This window comes from Notolepis coatsorum (genome assembly GCF_963971535.1).
Source record: "Notolepis coatsorum genome assembly, chromosome: 1".
In the NCBI taxonomy this organism is placed as follows: Eukaryota; Metazoa; Chordata; class Actinopteri; order Aulopiformes; family Paralepididae; genus Notolepis; species Notolepis coatsorum.
In genome coordinates this window covers 275,186,862-275,203,553 of record NC_140165.1, presented here as the reverse complement: position 1 = coordinate 275,203,553, position 16,692 = coordinate 275,186,862, and the positions used below count along the sequence as shown (strand labels likewise).

Genomic DNA, 16,692 nt, shown 5'->3' with positions numbered 1-16,692 from the left:
CAGCAAAATGAAGTTTGGCTGGCTCTCCATCCTCCAGAATGAGAAGCAGCTGCTGGTGCACTCCAGAAATGTGAACAATTTGGCCAAGATCCGGGTGGCTCACAATGCCCTGGCCACACAAAAAAAAGCCAAGAGGAAGCACATAGAATAGGATGAGAGAAGATGAGCAGCGCGTGCAGGACCTGGTCGCATGCATGCATGAGTTTGATTCCTTCCCATTTGATCCAGCCTCACCCACCATCCGCACCCTACAGTCAGCCATGCCTGCCTCTGATGAACTCATCACGGACTTCAACTCAGCCTATGCTGTGGGAGAGGAGAAGTTGACCAGCTTCTTGCAAGACCGAGTGTTCAGTAAGAAAACCTCCCTCCATGCACCTGTCCCTCTGAGCAAACGCTTGACATTTGCCAAGCAGCCCTGCATGGAGAAGCCCGGGGAGGAACTCAAAGCAAGAGCTGCTGAGATGGAGCGGAGTGCTCTCAAGGCAGTGATCGACCTGGTTGAGGTCAGTCAACTTGTGAATCTCTCCGAGTTGCTGGAACATCGTGTTGTCGAGGAATGTGTGGCCTTATTCAACTCCAATGGCACATATAGGAAGACACAGAAGAGCAAGCTCATTCAGAAGCTCTCTCTCCAATCTGTAAATCTGCAAGAACCCTACACCGCTCTTGTCGACATGGGCATGATCTGGAGGATGGCAACCCCATCAGCAGAAGATCGGCAGACACAAGATGGCACCCCATACAAGTGGTTGGACTATGTCCACAAGGTATCATCCATCATCCTTGCCCGCCATGGTGATGCTGACCGTATTTTCTGTGTAAATGACCCGTACGACGCAGCATACTCAACTAAAGATGATGAGCGAGATCTGCGGGTACAAGGTAAGGTACATGTCCCCAACACCTACATGAAGCTGGGCGACCCCTTCCCCTCTGCCAGAGAGTTCAAAACACTGCTGTGTAGCGTCAGCAACAAGGAGCGGCTACAAAAAGTAATATGCAGCTATCTGACTGACCTTGTTGCACAGGGTGTAGATACAGAGATCGTCTACTCTGTTGGCTCCCACTGCACCAACTTGTCAACCCAGCAACCAATGCAGAACTACAGCTTTGACCAGTCTGAGGCTGACACCATCCTCTTCTCGGCTTACACAGTTCTACGTGAGTCAGGCTACAGTGGCCCTGTGGTCATTGATGCAGCCGACACCGATGCCTATGTCACGGCAGCGGTCATCTCTCAACAGCTGCCCGGTATGCTCTGTATCAAGAGAAAGCAGGACACGGTCTTCTGCCGTGGCCTGGTTACTGAGGAGATGGCAGATTATATTGTGCAGCTACACTGGAGTTGTATTGTGCAGCCTCCACCTGGGTGAATAAATTGGTGATGAGGCTCTCGAGGTCAGTATCATCCTCCAGTGCCGCATGTGCAGCTGCACGGGGTTCTTGGGAGAGACTCGTATCTCTCAGAATCTCAAGGTTCTCCCCTCCCTGAAGCGACACCCTTCGCCACTCGGACATGGCTGGGAGCTGGTGGGTGGTCGCTGTCGCCCTGTCCACCACACACGACCTGCTCTCCCAACACATCTACCTGCACCAAGGCCAGCTGAAGAAAGTCAGGAAGAGGAGAGTGAGGAGGATGATGATGAGAAGGGAGATGATGTATGGAGGAGGAGGGGTGATTCATTGGAATCTGATGATTCAGAATCTAGTGAGGCAGAATGCTCTGATTCGGACTGATCATGACATGTTTAAAGTGGTTTCATTGTTGGGGCGCTCCAGTAGCACACCACATAGCATGCTGAGTCGCGAAGCGGTCGTCCCGGGTTCGTTTCCCAGTCCCGGCGACCATTTGCTGCATGTCTTCCCTACCTCTCCTCCCGTTCTCCCTCTATCGGTCCTGCGTGGCCAGAAAAAGCTGAAAATGCTATAAAGTTAATAAAAAGAAATAAGAAAAAAAAGGTGGTTTCATTGTTAATCTGTTCAAGTTACAGCTATTTAAGAGAGCGTATTTTGAAGTATAATTAGTTATCTTATCATACTGTACATTCATCAATTATTTTGCTGAGATCCTTATGAAGGTAGTTTGTTTAAAGTACAGCAGTACCATGGTAAAATTGGTTTTGACATTAAAAGTTACATTTTCGCTCTACTATATGGTGGCCATCTTGGATTTCTGGGTCAAATTGATGTCATAGAGTCAAACTGATGTCAGAATTGGAATCGTCATGGTTGACTTACACAAAAAAGTGTATTCATACATGATTCTAGGTGCTCTGGATCAAAAGTTAATTTTTCAAGATGGCGTCAGCAGGTATTTTGGATTTGGCCATCTGACAAAAAATGCCGGGATTTTTCGGAGGGACACAGGGGCTAAATATTTTATAAAAGGTCCATAGAAGTCAAATCAATCATCAAAACATCGTAGCCAGAGAATGGTCACAGAATGTTGGTTCTTGACCCAACTAGTGTGTGGGTCATCGTGAGTAACCGGGTCATGATTTCTGGAAAGTATTGTTGTTTTGAGCTCCACAAACCCAGGAACATTCATTTAAACTCGAAAGGCAACTGACGTTGAGTACATACAGAGTTAAGCAAAACATATTAAATCACACAGCATATATCAGCGTCTTTGGGTTCCTGAAAAGCGCTTTATAAATAAAATGTATTATTATTATTATTATTATTATTATTATTATTATTATATAAAATCATAACAATAAGTTAGGATAACAATCAATTAAAATATGTACAACTTGATTGACAAAGGTTGGAGATTAAGGTTTTAAACTCTGCAACAAGCTTTAACACATTGGTTGCCAACAACGAGATTTCTCGTTATTTAATCGTTATTTCTTTTATTAGCGATATCCATACATTTTTCTTCCGTCCAGCCTGACATTATCATTGGGAATGGCTCTGAGCTCGAAAAGGGCAAATACCGCCCCCTATCGTCTCCCGGATGGTAATTGTAACTGAGGGGTACAATTCCCTGACTGTATTGTTAGATATGATACTTACTACCACTACCTCTTGTACTTTAGACTCTGGCCACCCAGTACTAGGTATAAATAATTATGATAAACACTCCCACCTGATGAAACGGATCCAACACAAATGTACCAAGTCGAAAGTCTGCGTTTAATAATAATACATAGCAAAAGGTATGTACAATGATCACTTAATTACATTTATGATTTGAAATAGTATGCACTTTTATGGCAAATGAGTATTCGTAGGTAGATCAATATCGAATGTCCAATCTCTGATTGCGCAGGAAGCAAATATACAACCTGGAATATTTAGGGAACAATAGCAATGATACTTGAATGATTATATAGCTGGATACACTAGGGGAAGGTTCCGACTGCTTGTAGGACAGCTGGAGGGGGGGGGGTAGAGTCTGGCTGTATCCCGTCTGGCCGAGGGTATCCTGGGAGAGCCCACAGTCGTGCGACCCGGTGCCCAGCGATCCTCGATCCACAGATGAAAGCAGTTGGACTCTCTGTGGCCGGCGTCCTCCGGTCCACGATGGAGAGACGTGAGGCGACCTTGTCGTGTAGAGCGTCTTCTCACCTGTCGTCCTCTCCGGGGGGGGTATTTCCAACACACCGCAGTGTTGGCCTTTATCCATAGAATAATCAAAGTACTCAAAGCATAATCCAAGCCGGGGAAGGCTAGCCGTCGTCGGTAGAATAATCCAATATACAGGTCCACTCGCTCGTTGGCCTGGAGCTCCTCGGGTGCAGCTTCACGTGGGGTCAACCACCCTGGATAAGCGTCCAGCTGATGCCCGAAACGATGGGGGTGCTGATTACTATAGAACTCTTACCGCACGAGGCACTACATATGAATAGACTATTATTAGCTTAATAGAATACGTCCAACTCGACGATATAGTGCCAAATATGACTATTCAAATATTAATATACACGATGTCTCAATGCCGATACTGGGCCGAATTGGCCTTACTGCCCACACGTGGTTCGCGGGGAGGCTTTTGCGTCTGTCACTCTGTTGGAGGGTAAGGAACTGGACTAAAGGAAAGCTCTACTTTAATAGCGCAGTATATATACGCACTATGAACAAATAGTACCATTAGTGGTGCGGTAGACATATTCCTACGCGGAACTAGGACTTGTCCATACATGTTGAGCGGTACGATTGAACCTGGTCTGAGGGGTATGGCGACCTGGCACCAAGGTCTCGTCCAATGGTAGAATGGAGACTATTATGGGATGTTCAGTAGACTAGAAGGGATATTCAATGCATATTGTACAAGGAATATACAAGGGATATCAGGGGATATACAAATACAATTAAATATATATATATAAATAAATATATATATTCGGTTTAATCTGATCCTTCAGAACAGCTGCCCCCTAATTGGTCCCAACCCAATTAGTTAAGCAGAGACAGATTAACCGCACTGTCTACCACTCAAGGGTTCGCTATAAGGGTCAGTCAACTCACAAAGTCATAGGGTCATGGTCATCATCGATTGTGTCTGGGAGTCGGGGCAGTTCTATGAGCCTCGCCACAGGACGGGTGTAAATGCGCCCCTGGACGAGTACTTCAGCTGCTCGGACCTTGCCATCGGCACCGGTGATCACTTTGCTTACGCGGCCAGCCGGCCACATAGCTCTGGGTAGTGACTGGTCAATAATCATGACGACTGTTCCTTCCGTCAAATTGTCTCTCTCTTTTACCCACTTCTGGCGGGTCTGTAGAGACGGTAGGTAGTGCAGTAGGAAACTGCTCCAAAACTTGTCGGCTAATACTTGGCTGTACCTCCACATTCGTCGGCCGTTCGCTTCTTCAGGCCGGTACATTGTCTGGGGTAACGCGGGATCTAGCCGCCCCATCAGGAGGGTGTTGGGGGTGACTGGGTCGACATCTGCTACATCACTGGAGACGTAACCGAGGGGCTCCCTCAATCTCCGTGAGGACTGTCATTAGGACTTCTTCCGCCACAGTCTGGGCCCCAAGTACTGCGTACAGGGCTGTCTTTATAGAACGTACTTCTCGTTCCCAAGTTCCACCGAAGTGGGGTGCGTTTGGGGGGTTGAATTGGAAGTCAATCTGGGCTGGAGCGAGGTGGGTCTTAAGTTCTGGGCCCATAGCTTGGAAGCTCTCCCTGAGCTCTCTTTCTCCGCCTTTGAAGTTTGTCCCGTGATCGGACAATAATGTAGACGGTTTTCCTTTCCGTGATGTGAATCTTCGGAAGGCCATAAGGAATGAGTCTGCGCTCATGGTCGGAAGGAGCTCGATATGTATCGCTCTGGTGGTCATGCATTTGAATACAATACCCCACCGCTTCTCGGTGCCTCTTCCTTTCTTTATGTGCAGCGGGCCAAAACAGTCCATGCCTGTTGAGTGGAATGGCTTGTCGCCGAGTCGGAGGCGACATGGAGGTAGGTCAGCCATCCGTGGTATGCTGGGCTGCGCGCGCCACTTTCGGCAGTCTAGACAGGTTCGCTGGAAGCGTCGCACCGCCTCTCTTCCTTGAAGTATCCAGTAACGACGTCTGATTTCCGCGAAGACTCTCTCTGCTCCTGCGTGGTGTACATCCTCGTCGTATTTCTTTATAATCAGCTCTGTGACCTTGTGTCGGCTGTTCAATACGATCGGGTACTTAATGTCATCCGGTAAATTGGGGGCTCTCCGCAGGCGACCACCCACTCTGATGAGGGTATGTGTGTCACTCTCGGGGGCCAGATGAATCAATCTGCTGTCTGATGGGACGGGCTTTCCTCCCTGTAGACAGTCTAGTTCATCGGGGAACGAGTCTCTCTGGGCTCGTTGCAGTAGAAGCAGTTCTGCTTCCTCGTAGTCAGCTGCTGACATATCAGCGGGGGACTTAATCTCTGGGTGGTGCCGCAGGAATGTCCGTTGCTGCGCACTCTCTATGGTAATGCAATCGTCTATGTTGGGGTCTGCGGAGACAACAGTGCTCAATCCACAGAACATGGGTTTCTTATTCTCAGCCTCCTCGTCGCTTGCTTCCCTCGGGGTGGGCGTGGGCCAATCTCCTTCCGGGAGCTTGAGGAATGCTGGTCCGTCACTGTAGATGTTATGACGGGTTAAGTCATCTAGGGACATTCCCCGGGTGATGACGTCAGCTGGGTTGTGTTTTGTATCAACATAGCGCCAGTTTGCTTCTCCGGTTAACTCTCCGGTTAACTCTTGAATCTCAGTGACTCTGACTCCCACGAAGACTTTGTATTTGCATGAATCCGATTTGATCCAGGCGAGTACTGTCGTGGAATCTGACCACAGGATTGTTCTATGCACCGGAATGGTGAGCTCACGTTGGATGAGCGTGGCTAGATGCGCTCCTGCGAGGGCTGCGCAGAGCTCTAGACGTGGGATAGACTGTTGCTTGCGTGGGGCTATTCTCGAGCGGGCGAGGATGAATGCTGTGTAGATCTCTCCCCCCTCTTCTTGGGCCCGCAAGTAGGCTACTGATCCGTAGCCGACCTCGGAGGCGTCACTGAAGACGTGTAGATCCATTTTACATGTCTCTGGCCTCACCGTGGGTGGGAAGTAGCTTCGGCGTATATTAACGCCTGGGAGTGAGTGGAGTTCCATTTCCCACTCTCTCCAGGTGGATGCAAGGTGTGCGGGAATGGGGTCGTCCCAGCCCTGATCCTTGTCCCACAATGCTCGTACAATCATCTTTGCCCTGGTGGTGTACGGTAGTATACATCCTAACGGGTCATATTGTCGGGCGAGTGTTCTGTACACACTCCGTCTGGTGGTCGGTATTGCCGTCGACCTTCCCTGCTCCGTGGTCAGGGGTTTGTGTCTATAGTGGAGCGAATCTGTTTTGAAGCGCCACACTAGTCCTAGTGTCATCTCTTGGGCTTCTCCTGGGATTGTGGCCATCCAGGTCTCGCTGCTCGCTGCCTTGTCCTCGGAGGAGAGGCTGCGCAGTACGTGCGGATCGCTGCTGGCCCACTGCCTGAGATCAAAGCCGCCTTTGATCAGAGAGGCGCGGAGTTTAAGTAGGAGAGCCTCGGCTTCTTCCTGGGTCGAAACGCTTTGTAGACAGTTATCTACGTAGAAGCTGTTCTTCACACTGTGTCGGACCTCTTCGTCCGCTGCTGGGTCCTCTGCGACATGTCTCTGTAGTGCAAATGTAGCACAGCATGGGCTGCATGTAGTTCCGAAAGGGAGGACTTCCCATTGGTAGATGGCTGGGTGCTCATCTCCTGGCCTCTCTCTCCATAGGAACCGCAACAGGGGCTTGTCCTCCTCTACTAATCTCACCTGCAGGAACATCCCTTTGATATCCCCGCTGATAGCCACCTTGTCCTGGCGGAAGCGGAGTAGTACGCCTAGTAGGGAGGGGCCGAGTGTAGGACCGGGCAATAGCTCTTTATTCAGATTTTGGGATCCGATCTGGTAGCTGCAGTTAAACACGATGCGGTCTTTGCCGTTGTGATGAACCTTGTGGTGGGGCACGTACCACGATTCAGTCGTCTGGTCGGCCTCTTTAATGTCAATCTTTGTGATGTGTCCCGCTGTGATGAGCTTCTGATCTCAGCGCGGTATACACTTTCTTGGGCGGGGTCCTTGGCTAAGCGCCGCTCTGTGTTTAGTAGGTACCGCTCTGTGGCGTCTTTCTTTGCGTGAAAGGTAGGCATCCCTTCCCGCCGCAGGAGTGGCGTGGCGTATCTCAACACGCCGCTGACTGGGACTCTCTTTGTTCCCGTCTCGAGGAGGTTAATGGCGTAGATGTCGTCTTTAGAGCGAATGTCTTTCTTTTCGTTCTTAAAGGGCATTTGTTCTAAGGTCCATAGCCTCTCTACATGCTGCAGGAGTGCGGTGTCTCCCTCTGTGACTCGGGAGTGGAGACAGCTAGTGGCTGTGGTTCGGTTGAGAGATTTGGCGAGTGGGCCTTGGAGAGTCCATCCTAGGCGGGTCTCGACTGCTGCAGGACAGCCTCTGGGTCCGGTATGAACCCGGTCTATCGGGACAATGAGGTCTGCATGGTCGGAGCCTATCAACAGTGTCGGGGTAGCACCGTCTATGAGTGGGATCGGTAGCTTGCGTAGATGTACATATTTCTCCATCAGCTTGGCTACGGGGTATGTGTACCACGAGAGTCCTATTTCTTGGCTGGTGAAAGCGTCTGTAATCCTGTACCGTCGCTCGGGCTGGCCGCTTGCTGCGATAGAGAATGAGACATTCTCGCCCTTTATCGTTTTCAAATCTCTTCTTATTGTCCGAATTGTCATTTGGTTTTCGCTCCCCCGCAGCCCTAGCTGGGCCGCAGCGGACGCGAGCAGAAGGGTCTTCTCTGACCCGTCATCAAGGACGGCGTAAGTGTCCATGACTTTATTCTGGTAGCTCAATGTCACACGGACTACCTTTAAGAGCACTCTGGCTCCGCTGCTGCTGGCGGGGTCGATGTACATGACGCTTGCTTTGCTGCTTGATGGTGCGGGTGGAGGCCGCCGTCTGTTACTGTCGTGGAGTATGTCCAGATGGGCTCCATCGCACCGACTGCACTTTTTCTTTAAGCGGCATTCGGCTGCCATGTGTGATCGCGCACAGCGAAAACAGCGTCTGTTGGACTTTATCCATTGACTCGCTTCCTCCGCATTCATCTTGGGGAATGAGTCACATTGTGACAGCCAGTGTTCTTTCTCACAGTAGGGGCACACTATCTTCCACTTCTCCTTTCTTGAGGGGGTACTGTGGCTCCTACTGCTTGGCACTGACTCCGATTGGTGCATGACAGTCACCGATCTTCTTCCATCATTTAGTCTCCTGGTTCCTTCTCTGGAGCCAGGGGTGCTCCGTCCGAATGTATCTAGCCGTAAGCTGCTGACTTCTCTCGCCAGGAAGTCGGCTAGATCGAGGAGGTTCGGTTCGGGGCCATTAGGGTCTCGGTGGTCTCTCTGCCGCCTAAAGCGCTCCTGTCGGGCGGGCGGTAGCTTCTCCAAGATCCTCTCTACATTTGAGTTGGCGTATAGTTCATGCCTACCCTTTTCCCTCTGCGCTCCCAGCATCCCTACCAGGGACTGCACTCTGATGGACAGGTCGTCCAGTGCTCGATTGTCTGTTGCTGGGGGTAGGCGGTCGATGTGCCTGATCTCCTGGATCACGTAATCCCATATACGTCCATATCTCTGGTCCAACGCTACCAGCGCTGCGGTGTATGGGGTCGTGGAAGTGGCGTAGGCGAGCGCTATGTTGTGCGCGCGGGGTACCTTTAAATGCTTCAGTAGTATCGCGTATTTATGGCGTTCATCAATGACATCCACCAACATTGTCTCCAGACACATGCGGAGCTCCGTATACTGGGCCCGGTTCTCCTGGGTGAAGTCTGGTACCATAGGTGTGCCAATGTATGACGCGGATTGTTGATACATCGGCGAGCGTTGGGGGAGAGGCCTCCTAGGCGAGTCTCCTCCTGCTCTTTGGCGTGGGCTGGTACCGGCTGTGTACCATGGCCCGCTGGTCCAGGTGCTGTTCCTCGGTGCGGGTCGTGCGTCGTGCTCACCCGTGAATAGCGTCGGGGGTCTGTAGCGCAGCTCCGCGGGGGTATAGCCTGGGCTGTACTGGACCTCCTGGTCCGGTAGAGTACTGTGCTGTCGTCGGGCGTGGTTCTCCTCCTCTTCCTCTTCGTCTTCCGTTAGGTCATCCAGGGCTTGTAGTCTCTGATTTAGCCTCTCCGCAGTGTATGCTGCTCCTTCCCGGTGGCTGGGTCTCGCTTGGACCGGTTGGGGAAGGGGGTCTGCGGGGGGTATAAACCTCGTCTGTTGGTCAAGTTCAGGGTCGCTTACTCGGCTAGGGGATGCCGCCCTGGAGTGATGTCTAGACGAGTTCCTGGAGCCTCTGGTGGAGGGAGGGGGTGTTGTCCTTCTGATCAGCTGTTCTATTAGTTGCGCTTGTGCTCTGTCGCGCTCGGCTTCGCGCTTGGTGAGATCCGATTCTCTCTGGGCACCGGTGGCGGCGCGCTGGGCGTCGGCCCGGTCTCTTGCCATATTCTCTTCCATCTGAATGCGTCTTATTTCCAGGCGTATGTGCTCTTCTTCGCTCCGTTGCTGTATCTGCAATCGATCGCATTCACCCTGGAGTCTATCGCGTTCAGTAGAGGCTTTCAGGCTGACGAGGAATGCCTGCTGTAGTGTCCTCTCTGCCTCGCTGGGAGAAGACGGTTGTATAGGGGAGCCGTCCCTTGGGGTACTCCGTGCGGAGTCTTGGAGCTCTATCTCCACGGTGCTCTCCTCATCTTCTTCCGTGCCGAGTTCTCTCTCGGTAGTGTTGTCTTCCTCCCGGGACTCGTCGGGGACTACTTCTTCGGTATTGGCGGGGTGTAAAGTCATGTCTGGTTCCCCCTGGTCCCCACCGTGAGCTGGGTCAGTTACGTTAGAACCCATAGGGGCCTCTATGGTCGGGGTAGCCTGGTCGTTAGGGTTAGACATAATTTTACTTTCTAGTTTTACCGCGTTTACTGTTGGTAGAAGACTAGGTTGTTGACTGACAGCGTAAGCCTCTAGGTACTGAGGGAGCTGTCGTTTGCGCCGCGGGCGTTGTTGGTTAGGAGGATCGTTTCGTGGAGTGTTCATCATAGGCCATTTTAATATTAATAACACTATATTAATATTACACTGATTACCCTCCGGCTCGAAGGACCAATTGTAACTGAGGGGTACAATTCCCTGACTGTATTGTTAGATATGATACTTACTACCACTACCTCTTGTACTTTAGACTCTGGCCACCCAGTACTAGGTATAAATAATTATGATAAACACTCCCACCTGATGAAACGGATCCAACACAAATGTACCAAGTCGAAAGTCTGCGTTTAATAATAATACATAGCAAAATGTATGTACAACGATCACTTAATTACATTTATGATTTGAAATAGTATGCACTTTTATGGCAAATGAGTATTCGTAGGTAGATCAATATCGAATGTCCAATCTCTGATTGCGCAGGAAGCAAATATACAACCTGGAATATTTAGGGAACAATAGCAATGATACTTGAATGATTATATAGCTGGATACACTAGGGGAAGGTTCCGACTGCTTGTAGGACAGCTGGAGGGGGGGGGGTAGAGTCTGGCTGTATCCCGTCTGGCCGAGGGTATCCTGGGAGAGCCCACAGTCGTGCGACCCGGTGCCCAGCGATCCTCGATCCACAGATGAAAGCAGTTGGACTCTCTGTGGCCGGCGTCCTCCGGTCCACGATGGAGAGACGTGAGGCGACCTCGTCGTGTAGAGCGTCTTCTCACCTGTCGTCCTCTCCGGGGGGGGTATTTCCAACACACCGCAGTGTTGGCCTTTATCCATAGAATAATCAAAGTACTCAAAGCATAATCCAAGCCGGGGAAGGCTAGCCGTCGTCGGTAGAATAATCCAATATACAGGTCCACTCGCTCGTTGGCCTGGAGCTCCTCGGGTGCAGCTTCACGTGGGGTCAACCACCCTGGATAAGCGTCCAGCTGATGCCCGAAACGATGGGGGTGCTGATTACTATAGAACTCTTACCGCACGAGGCACTACATATGAATAGACTATTATTAGCTTAATAGAATACGTCCAACTCGACGATATAGTGCCAAATATGACTATTCAAATATTAATATACACGATGTCTCAATGCCGATACTGGGCCGAATTGGCCTTACTGCCCACACGTGGTTCGCGGGGAGGCTTTTGCGTCTGTCACTCTGTTGGAGGGTAAGGAACTGGACTAAAGGAAAGCTCTACTTTAATAGCGCAGTATATATACGCACTATGAACAAATAGTACCATTAGTGGTGCGGTAGACATATTCCTACGCGGAACTAGGACTTGTCCATACATGTTGAGCGGTACGATTGAACCTGGTCTGAGGGGTATGGCGACCTGGCACCAAGGTCTCGTCCAATGGTAGAATGGAGACTATTATGGGATGTTCAGTAGACTAGAAGGGATATTCAATGCATATTGTACAAGGAATATACAAGGGATATCAGGGGATATACAAATACAATTAAATATATATATATAAATAAATATATATATTCGGTTTAATCTGATCCTTCAGAACAGTAATGCACATCATTGGATTGGATTGAGTGAAAAAGTGCATCAGATAAAAACTCCGCCCCAGGGTTTACCCACCTCTGGCAAGCAGTGTCGTGTTACCAGAGTCACTGGCGAGGCTGGAAGCAGCTTGGATCATGCGTTTCGGACTATAACGTTGGATCAATAAACGCGATCAATATTTGGAATGGCGACAGGAATTGGATTCATCTTTTTGCAGAACATCTGATCTGAGGTAAGGAATCTATGTTACCAGTTTTGGGTTAATCAGAGTTGTTTTTCACAGATTGCACAACGTGTGTGTGTGTGTGTGTGTGTGTGTGTGGCGTTAGGCGCTGAGCACGGCACGAATAAATTATTTTTCAGCCTGCTTTTGTATCGTGCATAAGAACACAAATACTCTCGATAATCTAGCGTTTATTTGAAAACTATTCATAAATCAGCCGGAAAATGACACGTGTTTTGTGTATTCCAGTAAATGGCTATTTTCGCGGAATTTCTCTGAAATTACTAGAAATCACCAAAACTATACTTGTATACAAAACGGTATAAAACGGAAATGTAGTGATGAAAAAACAATCCGTTTCGTACATGTTGACTGCAAGCAAGTCATTGATAAGCGACGGGTGTATTAGAATCCGCTTCAAGGCCCTCGATCTGGCATACCGTGCGGCAAAGGGAACCACCCCCTCCGGTCAATGGTCTCTAACTACACATCCTCAAGACACCTACACTCTGCATCTTCTTGCCGTCTCAGACCCACTCCTATCCGAGCTCCGGGAGGGTCATCAAGGAGAAGCCACCTTTTCTCAGTCCTTGCCCCACAATGGTGGAATGAACTGCCCACCCCAGTTAGGACAGCCAAAACCCGTCCAATCTGTCACTGTCGACTAAAGACGCACTTCTTCAACCATTATCTGAAATGGAAAAAAAAATAATAATAATAATAATCTAACCCTAACTACTGTCATGCACTTGTCCTAATAAACGAACCCTGTAGTGCGGTCAGGTGGCGTAGCGGAGATTGTGCTTGTCACCAATGCAAGAGACTGCGGTCTCGACTCCCGGAGTCAGCATTGCCTTGGCTTGGGCTGATCGCTATACTAACTCGTTTGGCTGGGTTAGGGGGAGGGAAGCCGTGGGTGGGAAACTGGCGTTGTGGACAGCGACGCCTACAGGTCAGGTCTGGGCGCTTGCTCAGCGGAGGCAAGACTTGAGGAAGGCAGCGTGACCTCCCACGCGTTACACTTCACCAATGAGAGCCCTCGCTGCCAGGTGAGAAGAGAGCCACTGGCTGTCGCTGCACGTGTCGGAGGAAGCGTGTGGATACTTCAGGGTTCCTGTTGAGCACCGGTCGTAAACCGAGGTCAGATTGATTATCCCATAACTCTTTAGTCCGAATCCCAGCTTCAAGCAGCGTCCCGCGAAGCGTGGGACATCTAGGACTCAATTTGTCTATAACGTTCAGGGCTTAAACTCAGCAGACCTCGGCTCACACACAGGAACCCCCCGTCCCCTCCAGTAATACAGTTGATTAAATGGAGTTGCGGGGTATATTTTTATTCTATTTGCACTGGGACGGACTCTCTTTAATTAGATGAGGTCCATTTCCCTTATCCGTTACACGTATTTATCACTGTATGGATTTACTTGATAATCCCATTATACAGAATCCACCTTTAGTCCTTAATGCATAATCATAAAGCCACTTATTCTATTTTGCATTAATACATAATCATATGTCTCCTATTACTCTACTTGATAAAGCCTATAGTTATAGTTATATCCCCATTATAGCTAGGGATAAAGCCACTTACACATATTATCATTAATCAAAAATGCAACAGGGTGAAGTTACAAATGCAGAACACATTTCAATGCTTACCCGGCCGTCTGAGAGTGAAGAAAAGATACAAAGGATATTTATAAAGAGGTAATTTTAATTAGAAAAAGCTAGTTACAAAAAGATACTGAAGTGGAAAGCACCCAATTCAGTTTAAAATAAGCACAGAACAAAACATCTCATCTCTGCACGGCTTGTGCCCCGTGTCTGGCAGCATTCTTCTCATCTCTCAAAAAAGTCAGTAGGCACCATTCTTCTTCTCTCTCCAGCTCCGTGTAAAAAAAAAACTCTTGAAAGGGCAACCGTCCCTTTTATATCCATCTTACAATATTTCCGATTGGTCTAAAAACAGTGAAGTCACAGGCTGTCATTTTTGTTTAGCAAACAGAGTACAATACGTAATTCGTATGAGCTCCTCCTTCTTGGTACTAACGTTACTTCTCGTTACCTAGTGGTTTTTTAAGTAACTGAAAGTCCCTTCTCTCCCTCAGAACAGACAACGGCTTTGTCTATGGTGACCACGTGATATCGTACCATGTACGGGGCCTCTCCAGTATCTCTTAAGGATCCCTCCAGACAAACAGTTTTTACACATTATTCTGTTAGTATTATTCTCTACTGACACTCAATTTATAAGCATGCCATTTTGAAAACTTTTACTGTACACATCAAACATTTAATTGTTATATAGTTTCTTTTTTAAGATCTCCCTCTATAGATTCAAGACTTCAACCAGCAACCCTTCATCCCCTTCCTGTCTGAAAGGGTTAACATCTTACAGCTCTCTATCTCCTTCGCTGGGGCCCACATTCCGCAGGTTTCCTCCCTTTTGCCTGTGAAGAACTGTGGAGAACAGACCTCTCTTTATGGAGATATTAAAGGTTCAGTTCCATTTTTTTATAAGTAGAGCCATCATAGAGCTATTTTTCCAGAGTTCAGTTTAAAGATTTATACTGGTCACACAGGAACGACTCAGGATGTCATTGTCCAAAAGTGTCGCTTGTTTTGTGACACTTCACAATAACACTACAGAGTGTGTACTGTATATAACACTACAGAGTGTGTACTGTATATAACACTACAGAGTGTATACTGTATATAACGCTACATAGTGTGTACTGTATATAACACTACAGAGTGTGTACTGTATATAACACTACAGAGTGTGTACTGTATATAACACTACAGAGTGTGTACTGTATATAACGCTACAGAGTGTGTACTGTATATAACGCTACAGAGTGTGTACTGTATATAACACTACAGAGTGTATACTGTATATAACACTACAGAGTGTATAGTGTATATAACACTACAGAGTGTGAACTGTATATAACACTACAGAGTGTATACTGTATACTGTATATAACACTACAGAGTGTGTACTGTATATAACACTACAGAGTGTATACTGTATATAACGCTACAGAGTGTGTACTGTATAACTACAGAGTGTATACTGTATATAACACTACAGAGTGTATACTGTATATAACACTACAGAGTGTGTACTGTATATAACACTACACTCTGTTCTATGGAGACATTTAAAGGCTCAGTTCCATTTTTTATAGGTAGAGCCATCATAGAGCTATCTTTCCAGAGTTTAGTTTAAAGATTTATACTGGTCATATAGGAACGACTCAGGATGTCATTGTCCAAAAGTGTCACTTGTTCTGTGGCACTTCACACCCACTCTGCCATCCTGTGAGATCATTGTCCATCATCAATTGAATAATTGAATAATGAAGCATATGATTACATGTGAAAAATAGGTATATACGGCTATATTGGAACGACTCAGGATGTCATTGTCAAAAAGTGTCACTTGTTCTGTGGCACTTCACACCCACTCTGTCATCCTGGGCGGTCATTCTGTCATCCTGGGCGGTCATTTTCCATTGTCTTAATGGCATCTGTACTGGGGGACGAGATGGCGATTGTGGGGTCACGTGGCTGTGACTCTCCACACCCCCTCTGCCATCTCGGTACCTTGTTACCCTGGTAGCCGGCGGGAAGACTTGCATCTGTTGTTCCCTGGCTGGACGGCTCGACAGGATAGGGGTCACGTTGTTGCTTGGTATCCGGCGGGAAGACTTGCATCTGTTGTTCCCGGCCGATGCACCCAGGCTGTTGTCGTCTTGGTCATCTTGGTCATCTTGGTCATCTTGGTCATCTTGGTCATCTTGGTCATCTTGGGGTCGCCCCCTCTGACCTCTTGGATCTCTCCCATAGTTTGAGGTAGGTTGATTTGTCACTTCTCGGGCGACCCCCACGGATCCCCGAGAATTGTAGCAGCAGTCCTCTATTGAAGTGTGGTTGGCCTGGTCTTGTGACCCTGTCCGTAGGCCTTGCAGGACATCACAGATACAGTCCACAGAGGACTCATTTCTTTTCTCTCTTTCAGGTCCATTCAGGGCTCTCGTCGCCCTGTAACCTGGGACCAGGCCGATGTCTCTCTGTCCGGTCTGGGAGGTCTAGGGGGTCTGGGAGGTCTAGATGAGGACCTTGAGGATGCTCTGGAGCTTGACCTATCGTGTGACCCTGTCCGTAGGCCTCGCAGGACATCACAGATACAGTCCACAGAGGACTCATTTCTTTTCTCTCTTTCAGGTCCATTCAGGGCTCTCGTCGCCCTGTAACCTGGGACCAGGCCGATGTCTCTCTGTCCGGTCTGGGAGGTCTAGGGGGTCTGGGAGGTCTGGGAGGTCTGGGAGGTCTGGGATGAGGACCCTGAGGATGCTCTGTAGCTTGACCTATCCCGGTCTTCCTCCATTTCCGATTTCTGAC

The 16,692-nt window shown here is 48.7% G+C and overlaps 1 protein-coding gene across 1 annotated transcript in view; it reads right to left on the bottom strand.

Annotated features, from left to right (window-relative positions):
- caln1 (calneuron 1) overlaps positions 1 to 16,692 on the bottom strand; it is a gene marked incomplete at its 3' end in the record, with an annotated part of 545,727 nt that overhangs the window by 325,794 nt on the left and 203,241 nt on the right. The gene's annotated exons all lie outside the window — the stretch shown is intronic.